Below are 13,838 nucleotides of genomic sequence, written 5' to 3'. Positions count from 1 at the left end.
CTTGATATGACTTCAATCTACTTAAAATTTGCTTACTTTTTTTCAACCTATCAAATAATCTCTCCTGGAGAATGTTCTGTGTATACTATGATTAATGTACATTTGGAAAGAATGTGTATTCTGCTGCTGTTGGATGGGATGTTCTGTATAGGTCTATTAGATGTATTAAGTCAATAGTATAATTCAAGTTCAATGTTTCCTTATTAATTTTCTGTATGGATAATCTGCCCATTGTTGAAAGATGAATATTGCTGTCTTCTACTATTATTGCATAGATGTCTATTTCTCTCTTCATATCTGTTAATATTTGCTTAATGTATATCAGTACTCCAATATTGAGTGCATATATATTCATAACTGTTATATTCTCTTGATGAATTGACACTTTATCATTACAAAAATGATCTTCTTCAATGTTTGGCTAAAAATCTATATGTCTGATATCAGTATAGCTACTCCTGCTCTCTTTTTATTTCCATTTTCATAGAATATTTTTCATAAAATATCCAACCCTTTATTTTTGCCCTACATGTATCCTTAAAGCTGACATGAGCCTCTTGAAAGAACATATTTTAGGTCTTGTGGTATTTTTTAATTATACCAGCCACTCTTTATCTTTTGATTGGAGAATTTAATCCATTTATATTTAGAATAATTAGTAATAGGGAAGGACTACCTTTCTCACTCTCATTGCCACTATCAGGAGTGGACACAGGGAGCCAGCCACAGGGCAGAGGGAGTGGAGGTGAGACACACTGAGTGCCTGGAGTACCCACAGAGGGGGAGATTGTAGCTGAGCCATCCCCAATGGTTCATGGGTGGGCTTCTTGATGGAGTTCATTTCACAGTTAGTAGGATACATATCACTCTAATGTCTTCTAAGAATCCTAGCTCCTCTCCTAGCTGCTTCGTGCCTCCTAGTTATGCAGCTCCTGATTCAGTGTTCCTCTGATAGTGTGCTGGAATTTTTCCTCTGGAAACCTGGACTTCTACAGAGGCTCTCTCATTCATGGGTGACTAAACCATGGCTAAAGGTCATGGACCAACACCCAACACTCAACAAATCTTGGTCCACAGTTGGGACTTAGGTCTATATGACTATTACATCAAATCCATGGGGAGGTGAGACATCTCCCTGGTCCCTTGGCATAAGATGCTGGATCCCAAGCTTCCCACAAAAGCATTTTTGTCCAAGAATGGATGCCTAATTGTTGGTGCTGAGGGGTGGACATTACAAGAAATGTCATATACAGACAGGTTGCTGACAACACTCCTGTGGTCAATAGTTTACAGTTTTATTAGACTGATAAACTTCTTATAGGCAGGTTCAGGTTTCCCTTAACTTTTCATTCTCAGTGTACCCCACAGTGATAAACTCTACGATGAGTATAAAAATATATAGAAAATATTTGGGAAAAATTACACAGTTTGCACAAAAGTATCAAAGTGGAACAATCATTACTTTCACAGACAAGGATTCCCCCTCTCACTCTTGTTTCAACTCTTTTGGTTTTCATACAATCAAGTTAAAAATTGTTCTATAAAATGTTTCTTCCTAATATTAAACAACTAGCTTTAATAAGAGAATTTTCTCTTTATTCTTTTCCTTTGAATATTTTATTTTCAACTCTTTAATCTTGAACCCTGTTTAACTCTATCTCACTATTTATGCTTTCAATGATTTCACATTGAATTGATTGCTCTCCTTCACCAGATTTCTTTAATTTCTATTTCTATTCTTTAGAGCAAATTCTTATCTAGTGCCTTTGCTCTTAGTTTTAACTTTTTCCCTGGACAATATCAGCAGATTCAATTTCCTCTTGTACACATATGGGCATAGTTTGACTACACAGCTAAACCAATTCATCAGCTTTTCTGTGACCAATCTAATCCAACATTTTTCAGATTCTAAATTTTCTACACAGTGTACCAACTATAAGTAGTGAGCTTTGTCTTTTTTGTGCTGTACTAACTCATCCACATTCCTTTCCCTGCCTCCCTTGTTAGCAAGCCTGTTTGTCTGAGGATGTTAGGTAGAGTTAATACTATATAGCAAGAGCTGTCAGACAAATTCACTCCTTTCAAAGTCAACTGGTACATCTATGGATTAAAAATGGTTAGGGGCATCTCGGTGGCTCAGTCTGTTAAGCATCAGACTTTGGCGCAGGTCATGATCTCACAGCGTGTAGATTCAAACCCTGAGTTGGGCTCTGTGCTGATTCTGTCACCCTCTCTCTCTGCTTTTCACCTACTCACACTTCATCTCTCTCTCTCTCAAAGTAAATACCCATTAAAATTTTTTAAATGTTTAAAAACTCAGTTCTGATATTAATATATGATAGGTGAGTAACCAATGTTTGTGAATTAACAAACTTCTTTATTAATTAATAAAATTCTATGTACTTAAGATATTGCTACTCCAGTTTATGTTTGAGGAAAGAAATCTCGAGTGGGTAATCATACTCATAAAATTCTTACTAATTATATTTGCATGAAATTTAAAGATTAAACATTAAATAATTGCAATTAAAGAGCTACATGACACGTAATATTGCTATCTTCCCAAAAGGTGAACATGATAATTTTTTCACATTGACATGTTTAAAGACTTATCATATAAAAACCAAAGAATATAATATAATAAATTTGTGTAATAAGCCTCTACATGTATTTTTTTAATGAATATCATGTGTTCATTTCATAGTCGTGCCATCATAGAGACTATCTTAGTTTTATACTGTTGACTCAACATGTGAACAAGCAATTATTTGGGCCCCTTAGTTAGAATGTAGAAAAATCAAGCTATAAACATATAGAACACATTTTAACATTTCGTGGAAGATTATTTATTTACTGTAAGTAGAATGTTTACTGAGCACCTGCAGCAGGTTGGGTAAAGAATCATTCATTTAAAACAAGCTTTAATTAAAACTGAAATTGGAAAAAAAAAGTTATATTATGTGAATGAACTTCAAAAGGTTCAGAAGTTGGCCCTGATATACTCACATTCTCATCCAAACTGGAAATCTGAAATATTATGTTGAAAATGGCTTAAAACTGTCTTTTTTGAAAGCCTACAGGACCTTTATTTTCTCCTTCCCACCAGACTATAAATGCTGGAAGAACAACCTGTCTTATGGCATTTTGGGCACACAATTTTCCTTCCCAGCAATAAATTGGAAGTACAGAGTTTATGTCTGTTTGATTCCCATCTGTCATCTAAACAGCAGTGAGAGCAAATCCATCATTCAGTTTCTAAGGCTGTTTATTAGCTGTATGCTTGATCATGGCCTTTTAGGTATCCCATTCCTAAGGTGAAACAAATCAAGGTAGTAACCTATGCCACAGTGATGGCAAATTTAAATTAGGGGTACATATGTTTTTACCCATTGGCTGCCACACATTATTATCATTAGCAGTGTGTACTTAAGTAATTGCTTAAGGTGCTGTTTTTTATTTTACTTATGACAAGTTAAAAAGATCACCTCCCCCAGATGGAGAGGCATTTAGAAAGCATAAAAACTAAACAAGATAACAAAGTCTGTGCTAATTACTACTGTTAATGAACAATGTTTATTGTAATGAGAAATATTATGAAGGGAAGTGATGGGAATAACAGCATCCTTGAAAGAAAACTCATGTATGTGTGTGTGTGCACACATGTGTGTATGTCTTACTATTCACTCCAGTATAGATTTCTCTTTAAGGCTGACCTAAATTTTCTTTCCCATAAAAAGGCTGAAACTGTTATGTTGGTGTCTCAGCGAGCTGATGTTTCTCACAGAGATTATACTGAATTGTCTCACATTTTCTCTGTTATACCTTTGATAAGTTAAAAGTGGAAGAAGAAAAAAAGACTACTTGCAAACAAGAAACTTATATTAATGAAATTCTGCACTGTGTAGCAGTCACTTCTTGCATGAGGAAGAAACCAAATCCATATTCACAACAGGATGGGTGGGAGTGTGGATTGGGGTAAGTGCAGACCAATGGTTTCTGTCATACTATCCACATTTTGTTATTTTGGTCATACTTCCTAGTCATTATTATCTTCAAAGATGCAAACAAATTCAAGATCAAACCCTCTCTCCCAAACGGACATGAACCATGTGTTACTTCTGTGCTACTGGGTTGTGATTTTTAACCACATTTAATTTTTTTAGACTGTGTTTCTCTACCTGTGGTCTCTGGCTCTCATACACACATGTGTGCACACACACATACATGAGTTTTCTTTCAAGGATGCCGTTATTCCCATCACTTCCCTTCATAATATTTCTCATTACAATAATAATCATCTCGAAATCTAGTAGATATGCATAGTCACAGACCTCATGCAAACTTACAGATTCAGAAACAATGGAGGTCAGCCCATTCATTGGTTTTAATGTGTTCTCCAAATAATTATGTACCACTGTAATAAGGCAATGTATTAGTTTTTGTAATATTAATTATTTCATTCATTCTCAAAATAGTTCAGTTAGGTTTTAGAATAAAACCAACAGGTAAGGATATATAATGGTAGGAGTGAGATATATATGTGTGTGTGTATATATATATATAACTATATATATATATAGTTATATACATCATATATATAGTTACGTATATTATATATGTATTACATATGTAGTTAAATTAGTGACAGAGTAGTGATATTTGGGTCATAAATAATATTAATTTTCTAGCACACTATAAAACTCTATCTGTAACTTCAGTATGCCATTTCATAAAGCTAACACATGAATAAAATAATGTAATAAATTTTCCACAACATATTAATAGTAAGGTCTTTATGTCATAATATGTTTTAAATGGTAACATATTAAAGAATATATCCACATAACTAAAAATCACTACTATACTTTAAATGTTCATGAGAAGAACTAAAATTTCCCTTGTAAATCAAGTCCAGGGTATTTTCTTATAATTTTAAATCATGGAAAAATGCAAATGGTCTCTTAAAATATTAAAGAGTGGGAAAAAAGTTTATGTGACCAGATTTGGTTGTTTCCTGGTATTAATAAATAGTAGTGAAGGGACTGTTCCTGCTCTGCTGTTTTATAATTTTGTTTGGGAAGCGGGGACAAATAAAGTTTATACTTCAAATGGGAGCAAAAGTAAAAAGATAAATTAAAAAGGAGAGCAAGTTTTGGGGCTCCTGGCTGGTTCAGTTGGTTGAGCGTCCAACTCTTGGTTTCAAAAGTCATGGGATCAAGCCCCACATCAGGCTCTGTACTTTTTTCCCCTCTGCCCCATACCCTGCTCATGCTCTCTCTCTCTCTCTCTAAAATTAAAAAAAAAAAGGAGAGCAAGTTTCATTAGCTAAGTTCCTAGAGAACAATTTGACATAATTTTTTGAAAAAGACTGCAAAATGACTAGGGATGATAGAGAAGAATGCCCTCAGTTATTTAAAAATTGTAATAAGTTATTATGTATAAAGACTGGCTGCCATGAATTAAGTATATTAAGGATTTTTACCTTTAAAGGAAGGACAATGACCTTAAGACTAGGAGAACACTTTATTAAGACAAAAGTGGACTGGATAGTTCTTTGCTGTCAGGTGCTCAGAGTCTATGCTTTAAGAAGTAAAAAGAAAGCATTCTGAATGTGAGTCTCATATTTCTTCAAATTTCACTCCAAATATCCTTTCCCTAAAGTTGGTTTTGAGATGTAGCAATTCATAATTAAGCATTATTCATGGTATTAATTCATTAAGTCTTTTGTTTAGAAAAATCCTAATCATATTCCTAGTGTTCTACTTTTCTGGGTGAGAAATCAAGGTTCAAACATTTCCACCAACTGCCTTTGCTAGAAGAGATGGATAAATATATTACATTGATTCCCAGATAAGCTATCTTCTGTCTCTAATTAGGGTTCTGTCAAACTATCTCTATCTCTCTTATTTCATCTTGAAATTCTTTTTTAATAACTATGTATGTTGCTTTTCCTATTCATCACAAGTATAAGGAAGGATTATTTGGCATGTGTAATTCTATAGATAGTTACGACACTTATTCATTTTTGAACAAAGAAAAGTTTTTGCAATAACTGTATTACATATATTAGCAGTCCTAAAATTCCATATGTTTTTAAACCATTATTTAAAAATGCTATAACTGTTTCTTGTGAGAAATGTATAGCACAGTACTTAAAAGCCTGATGGTAAGGATAAATTACTTAGATCATCTTTTCTAGTAGTTATATCTTTGGGTAAGTTACTTAATTTCTCCATACCTCAGTTTCTCTGTGTGTAACCTGGAAAGAACAATACCTATTTTATAGAACTATTGTGAACTTTGAATGAATTAATACATATAGAAGACTTAACAGAATCCCTAGTTCCTGGGAAACATTCAATGAAGGTTACTTACTACTTTAGTTAGTACCTTTTATACCTTAAAAAAAGTTATTGAATCTTTTTAAGCCTCATTCTCCTCACATATCACAATGTAAATATTTTTCCCTTTCTCCTTTATATAAAAACCACAAATTAATAAACATTTGAGGTACCAAAGTGGGGCAAGTAGCTGAATTTGAGCATACTGTTTCTCTAAATAAAAGACAAGATAATCCCAGTTCTAGTAGTTCTTATTAGTCTCATCACAAGTAAGGTTTTAGAAACTATTTGTAAAAGGAAAGTTGAAGAATAAACCTTTAAATAAAGAGCATTAATTGAACATAAAAAATGTAATACATACTAAAGTGTTTGATTGTGAGGATAAAAATGTAGGTTTTCAGGGCGCCTGGGTGGCTCAATGGGTTGAGCATCTGAATCTTGATTACAGCTCGAGTCATGCATGGTCCCATGGGATTAAGCTCCACGTCCAGCTCCATGCTGAGTGTGGAGCCTGCTTGGGACCCTCTCCCTCTCTCTCCCTTTCCTTTCACCCCTCCCTTCCCCCCCCCCAATTAAAAAAATCCAGGCTTTCATTTGAGCTGATACTATGAAAAAATTTTTGACAATATACCCATAAATATAAGAGTGTAATCTTTTATGATTTATGATGGACTTAAATGTCAACTACTATTTTAAATAATCATATATCATATCTCAGACATGATATTTCAGAGACATCTCAGATAGTTACATAAAGAATCAGAGATGGAAGAGTCACTGACAAGCAACAAAAAGAGCAGGACATGCAATGAGCCTTGATTAAGAAAGATAAGACACTACCAATAAATTCTCATTGTTTTCCCCCCAGTTAAAAGCCTAGCCAGGTACAAATATATACTAATATATAAAGAAGAGTAAAGAATAGCTTCAGTGGAGAAAAGGTATTTTAAATATGACATAACAAAAGGACATTCTCAACCATGTGAGTTGTTAGAGATACTAAAATGAATCCCATGAATACTAAGAATCAGGATTCTAGAATGGAACGGATAAACCATTTCCCAATGAAAGCAATAATGTCTTCTTCACATCCTTGTTTTGAGGAATAATTAAAGAGGAGAGCACTTTATACATGGGATATAGTAGTAACCACCCCACAAGTAGGATTTGATGTGTGCGGGGGGTGTGTGTGTGTGTGTGTGTGTGTGTGTGTGTGCGCACGCGCAGGTGTGCGCGTGTGCACGTTTATTAGGTAAGGTACTCAGTACTTAGCATGTGCTCTTTGTTATTTTTTGGAGTTGTCAGAAAAATTTGAAGTCAAGTCTCTTAACTTTGGGTCGGACCTTTATTACAAGCAATTCCAGTCTTAAGAATATATAATTCTATGTGTTACCTCCACCTTTATCTCATAATATCTCAAAGCCCCTCTTTGACAATGGAACCATGGATGAGTAAAGATGGATATGAATATACACACTGCAAGTGAAGAAGAGCTGAATTTGAATTTTGCCTCAACCATTTATTCACTTTGTAATTGAGGACACTCTCTTTATCTTTCAGAGCCGAAGTTTTGTCATCCCTAAAACAAGGACCAAGAGAACCATGTGGCACTCTGGTGAGAACAAAATAAGACCATATGCAGAAAGTGCCTCATATAGCATCTATTATATCGTCATTTCCTTTTACTTACTTTCTTCTACAAAAACTGAAGAAAAATCTTCCAGCATATTCATGCCATTGCTTATGTATTTAAAGCGATATAAGAGTTCACCTTAACCTGACTGTCTGCAAAGAGAGAAAGTATTAAGACCATCTATGATGCAATTTGGGGTGGGAATAGACTTAGTATGAATTCTTTCCTGACTCTTATATAGGATGATCCCTCCTACTTGAGGGATCATTGTGCCCTTAACAAACTCTCATGGTTCCTACATATTTTTATTCAATTGCTATTGTTTATATGCTTATCTAGCCCTACTAGATGGTAAGCTTCAGGAGAAAATAATGTCATATAGATGATGAGTAAGAAATATTTTTTTGATATTTTTGAGGACATGCAGCAATACTGTGCTATTCCCTACAATGTCCAGCATGTTCTTGCCTCAGAGTTTTGCATTTTCTGCGTTTTATACCTGAAATGCTTCTCTCCTAGATGTTGGCATGGTTCCCTGCCTCACCTTTTGTAGGTGTTGTTGCAAATTTCACTTTCTCAGCAAAGCCTTCCCTAACCAACCTATTTGTAATGTGTATGTGCGCATACACTCACATCCACACCCACCCACACACACACACACACACACACAGAGCACACCCAGTCTCTTTGTCTCCATCTACCACTACCTGACACAGTGTTAATTATTTGTATTGTTCATTATTTGCCTTCCCCATTACAGTGTAAACTTCATGAAGGCAGTGTTTTTTGTCTTTTCTGTTCTCTAACTTGTGTTTTACACAGTGTCTGGGACATAGTAGGTGCTCAATAAATATTTGCTGAATGAATGAACAAATTTCATAATAATATAGCATTTGAATGAGGAAAGATGAGTAATTATGATGAATAACAAAAGACACATCTATATGCATTTAAAATGTATGCTATGATTAAGCTAATCTCTTGATATTGCATAACTGCTCAGAACACATTTTATGTTACTTGATATACTGCAGTTTCAATTTCTTCATCAAGCAAAGGAGCACGCTTTCTTCTCAGGGGAAACAGACTAAGTTGATTTATCTAGTGTTGAGTTATCTCAATTTTTCCTTATCAACACAGATCCAAGTGTTCTGAAAGTACCCCTCAAGATGATGCAATACCTCCACGTTCACTTATAGTTGAAGAAACTAAGGAAATATGGAGACCCCTGAAGGTCATTGTCAACATTAGTACTCAGTTCTTCTAACCACATTGCAGGACACTTCTTAACCAATCTATCTTTCTATGAATGATTTATAACTAATAAAAGCTAAGTTATCTTCTTTGCCCACATGGTATCTGTGCTATTTAGACGATGGTTAGTGGCTAATGAGCCAATCTACACTATTCAAGGAGAAGGCAAAGATCTACCCATGTGAGCAAATCCTGTTTCCTAAATAAGCCCTCCTCTCAACTTCTGTACTTGAAACACTAACAATGTGTCCGCCTGGACTTCTTGGAGAGCTCTGGTTTGCGAGGACAATGTATGCCTTGGTTCATCCACGGAACAATCAGCTGAAGGAGCTGCATTCAGACATCATTAATGTTTTCAAACCCACTTCCTATTTTCCTGCCGAAATCCCTGCCAAGCACACACTTCAGCGGACACTAAAATAATTTGGGTAGTTGACATTCAATCCAAATTTTCTATGGAAATCTGCCAGATTTGACATCTGTGAGAAAGTGGGTGATTTTTATTATCCGCAGAGAGCAAAAGCTTAGTTTGATATTTCTCTACCTCCACACATTTCCCCATAGTGGGGCTGCTACTCAGATATACGCAAAAAGTGGGTAGCAGAGAAAATTATTTAACTCTTTCACCCTTGTCAGGGTATGGCAAAGGCTTAACTAAAATGAATCTTAAAGGAACCCCAGCAATGAATAAAACCTATTTTAGAGGTGCAGGAAATGTAAATTACCTTTCTTATCATCATTACATTTTGCCTAAAAGCTACTTGACTATGTTTTATCCATTGCTTTAATGCAACTATTTGTCTTTAAAGCCCCTTTTCTTGGTTCATAAAGAAAAACCAAAATTTTAAGTTGATTTTCTTTTAAAAATGTTTTTTAAAACCCTATTAACATTTGATTCTGCAGTACCACAAAAGCATGCTTAAAATCATACAAAAATATTTCTATTGACATAAAATTTTATTTGCAAAGAGTTAAAATTAAGTTATGTGTTTAAGGTTTCTTTTATCTCTTTAAAAGAAACAGAAAACCTAGATATTGCCATGTTCTTACATGTTATATACTAAAATCCTACTAAGATTTACACTGCAAATAAAGTGTGTTAGTTTACTACATTAGCTGACTACAATAACACAGGGAATTTCTCCCACTCACTCTTCCAATCTAGCTGTTTCGCATGACTCAAATTAGAAAATTAAAAATGATTATGGCATCTGACAAAGGTTTAGAAGTAGTCAGAGGAGTAGAAAAGCATGATAAATTACTCATTTTACAAAAGTACAATTCAAACATTGGTAGTATGTTCTTAACTTTTAACATAAGAGAAGATGCCATTAAAAATATTTTAACATTTATTTATTTTTTGAGGTGGGGGAGGGGGAAGAGGCAGAGAGAAAGGGATACAGAGGATCTGAAGCAGGCTCCGCATTGTGAGCACAGAGCCCAATGTAAGGCTTGAACCCATGAACTGTGAGATCATGACCTAGGCTGAAATCAAGAGTTGGCCAGTTAACCAACTAAGCCACCCCAAAACCCCAAGATGACATTTTAAATATATATTTAAAAACCTAAAGATGACCACTAATAGATTCATAAATAAGATATATAACTTCCAAATCACCGAAGAACCCATAAAATCAACATATCCTGTGTCACAAAGGATGAAAAGGAAAAACAACAGGAAATGTAGATGAAAAAGAAGTTGTGACAAATCAGATTAATACATCAACTATGATAATAAATGAAATGTTAAATTTCCCCCATAGAGGGAAAAGATCAGGTTGGCTTAAGAAACAGATGAAACACCGTGGGTGCCTGGGTGGCTCAGTCGGTTAAGTGTCTGACTTCGGCTCAGGTCATGGTTAAAACTCCATGTCAGGCTCTGTGCTGTCAGGTCAGAGCCTGGAGCCTGCTTCAGATTCTGTGTCTCCCTCTCCCTCTGCTCCTCCCCCATTTGCACTCTGTCTCTCTCTGCCTCTCAAAAATAAATAAAAAAGAAAGAAACAGATTAAACACTCTTTTCGTAAGAGACATACTTGAAAAGAGAAGTGGTAGAACATGCCTATGTAAGGGTTGATCTGGGCCTACAGGGCACGATGCATGCTGCTTGCCAAGGTGCTGATACAGGGAGACACTGAGTGGGCTCAGCCTGCACATTCCAAGCAGTCAGGGCCCTCATTTCCCTGGGATCAATCCTACCTGGGTCTCCTCTACATGTGTCAGTAACAATACAGTCATGACATTTTGTATTGGCTTTTACTATGGAGCAAGCTTCCTAACTGTCTGTCTACAAGGCGCCACTCAAAACTCCATGAAGGCAGGGAGTTTTATAAGTTCAGTTCAAAGAGGCCTTGTCTTTGGTAATAATTTGGCACATGGCAGACAAAGCAAGCATATGTTCTGAATGAATGCCTGAGAAAAACAATGACTATGTCTGTATAGCATGCTATAGACCTAAACACATTCCTTTGACTTGATGCATCTCCTCTCTCAAACTTCCAGTGAAACAAGTAAAAAGCATTTTCTAAAAATTACAAACACACACATTGAAGAATAAAAGAGATAAAGACTATCAGTTGTGAAGAGATTTCACTGACTTTCCAGAAGATAGAAAGCAGATGGAGGACCAATGACTGATGAAGGAGCCATAAGCTAGAATGTAAATACATAGGCTACAGCTGAAAGGGAGCCAGTTTCACAGAAGTACTCACTAAGTTCTTTATTAAAGAAATTGACTAGGGGCGCCTGGGTGGCTCAGTCGGTTAAGACTCCGACTTCGGTTCAGGTCATGATCTCACGTTCGTGGGTTCGAGCCCCGCGTCAGGCTCTGTGCTGACAGCTAGCTCAGAGCCTGGAGCCTGCTTCCAGTTCTGTGTCTCCTTCTCTCTCTGCCTCTCCCCCTCTCATGCTCTGTCTCTCTCTGTATTAAAAATAAATAAAACATTAAAAAAATATTAAAGAAATTGACTAAACTGTCAAAATAAAAAGTAGGCCAGCTGGTATGAAAGCCAACATCCCAAGTAAAACCTTCCCTATTTTACTTCAGCCGTCTTCCAAGGTAATGCAGGCAACTCACCCATTTTTAGCACTGTCAAGCCCTGTGACTATAACTTAACCTTTGAAGTGGCATTTCTGTTGCCTCATTCTTAAAAATGATAGGCAGCAATGGATCACCGCATTTCTGAGAAAAGTCCACAGTACAAAAGATAAACAACAAAAGCCCTCGAATTTGTTAACAGAAAGAACTCAATCAATATACTTGGTCCACTTGTTAGACTCAGAATATATACCACCCACAAAGCAAGTTTACAATAAATGAATAATTGGAAAAACCAAAAGAAATTAAAATTAAAATACAAGTTTAATAAATGAAATAAATGATGGGAATGTTTCCCAGAATACAGAATAAGTAGAAAGGGGCAGAAAACTTGAGAGAAAAGATAAAAATTTCATAGATAATTAAAACAGAAAGGCTAAGAACTAGCCAATATCATCTCCAAAAAAACATTAAAGGAAGGATATTATTCAAGGAATAATAGCAAAGAATCTCCCCAAACACAATAAGAAGATAAAGTTATAAATGAAACAAGATGCACACCTACAACATCAAGGTCAAATTTCAGAACCTTGGGGAGAAAGAAAAGATCTGAAACACTGAAAAGTAGAGGCTAAAACATTGTTGTCAAGAAACACAAAATAGCCTGGCATCTGATTCCTAGCAAAACTGTATTCAAAAAGATGAAAAAATATGGCTTCAAAACTCAAAGAAAATTATTTTGCATTTAAAATTTTAAGCCTAGTTGTGCTATTACTTTAATATAGGAGAGAATAATGATACTTTGTGATATGTATGGTCTGTGGAGGGTTAAATGGCATGTAACTTTGAAAGTTATTTTAGATGATCTACTAGTAAAACTTAGAGAGAAACCATGAAAGAAGAAGATATGAAGAGTTTGGGAAATAGGAGATCTGACCCAGGGGAAAAGCTAAGCATTAAGCACAGTAAGACAATCTAGATTTTTTTTTTAAATAGTTTATTGTCAAATTGGTTTCCATATAACACCCAGGGCTCTTCCCCACAAGTGCCCTCCTCCATCACCACCACCTCTTTTCCCCCTCCCCCTCCCCCTTCAACCCTCCGTTAGTTTTCAGTATTCAATAGTCTCTCAGGTTTTGCATCCCTCTCTCTCCCCAACTCTCTTTCCCCATCCTCTCCCCAGGGTCCTCCATTAGGTTTCTCCTATTCTCCTGTTAGACCTATGAATGCAAACAAATGGTATCTGTCCTTCTCTGCCTGACTTATTTTGCTTAGCATGACACCCTCGAGGTCCATCCACTTTGCTACAAATGGCCAGATTTCATTCTTCCTCATTGCCATGAAATACCCCATTGTATATATATACCACATCTTCTTGATCCACTCATCAGGTGATGGACATTTAGGCTCTTTCCATGATTTGGCTATTGTTGACAGTGCTGCTATGAATATTGGGATACATGTGCCCCTATGCATCAGCACTTCTGTATTTGAAAAGGTAGACAGAAAATTGCCAGGAAAGGGGGGAAATGATTAGGATAGTGACCATTTCAAAATGCACAAGAAATATTCTCCA

At 35.7% G+C, this 13,838-nt stretch overlaps 2 long non-coding RNA genes across 2 annotated transcripts in view; one reads left to right on the top strand and one right to left on the bottom strand.

Annotated features, from left to right (window-relative positions):
• Positions 1-13,838, bottom strand: part of LOC115304734 — a 159,217-nt gene that overhangs the window by 108,725 nt on the left and 36,654 nt on the right. The window lies entirely within an intron of this gene.
• LOC115304733 lies at positions 7,420-9,267 on the top strand. Its single transcript, XR_003914587.1, has 3 exons — positions 7,420-7,501; positions 7,902-7,956; positions 9,115-9,267. It is a non-coding gene; the product is annotated as an uncharacterized LOC115304733 (long non-coding RNA).

This window comes from Suricata suricatta, chromosome 10 (genome assembly GCF_006229205.1).
Source record: "Suricata suricatta isolate VVHF042 chromosome 10, meerkat_22Aug2017_6uvM2_HiC, whole genome shotgun sequence".
Lineage (NCBI taxonomy): Eukaryota > Metazoa > Chordata > Mammalia > Carnivora > Herpestidae > Suricata > Suricata suricatta.
The sequence above is the reverse complement of the archived record's forward strand: the minus strand, read 5'-3'. Positions and strand labels throughout refer to the sequence as shown.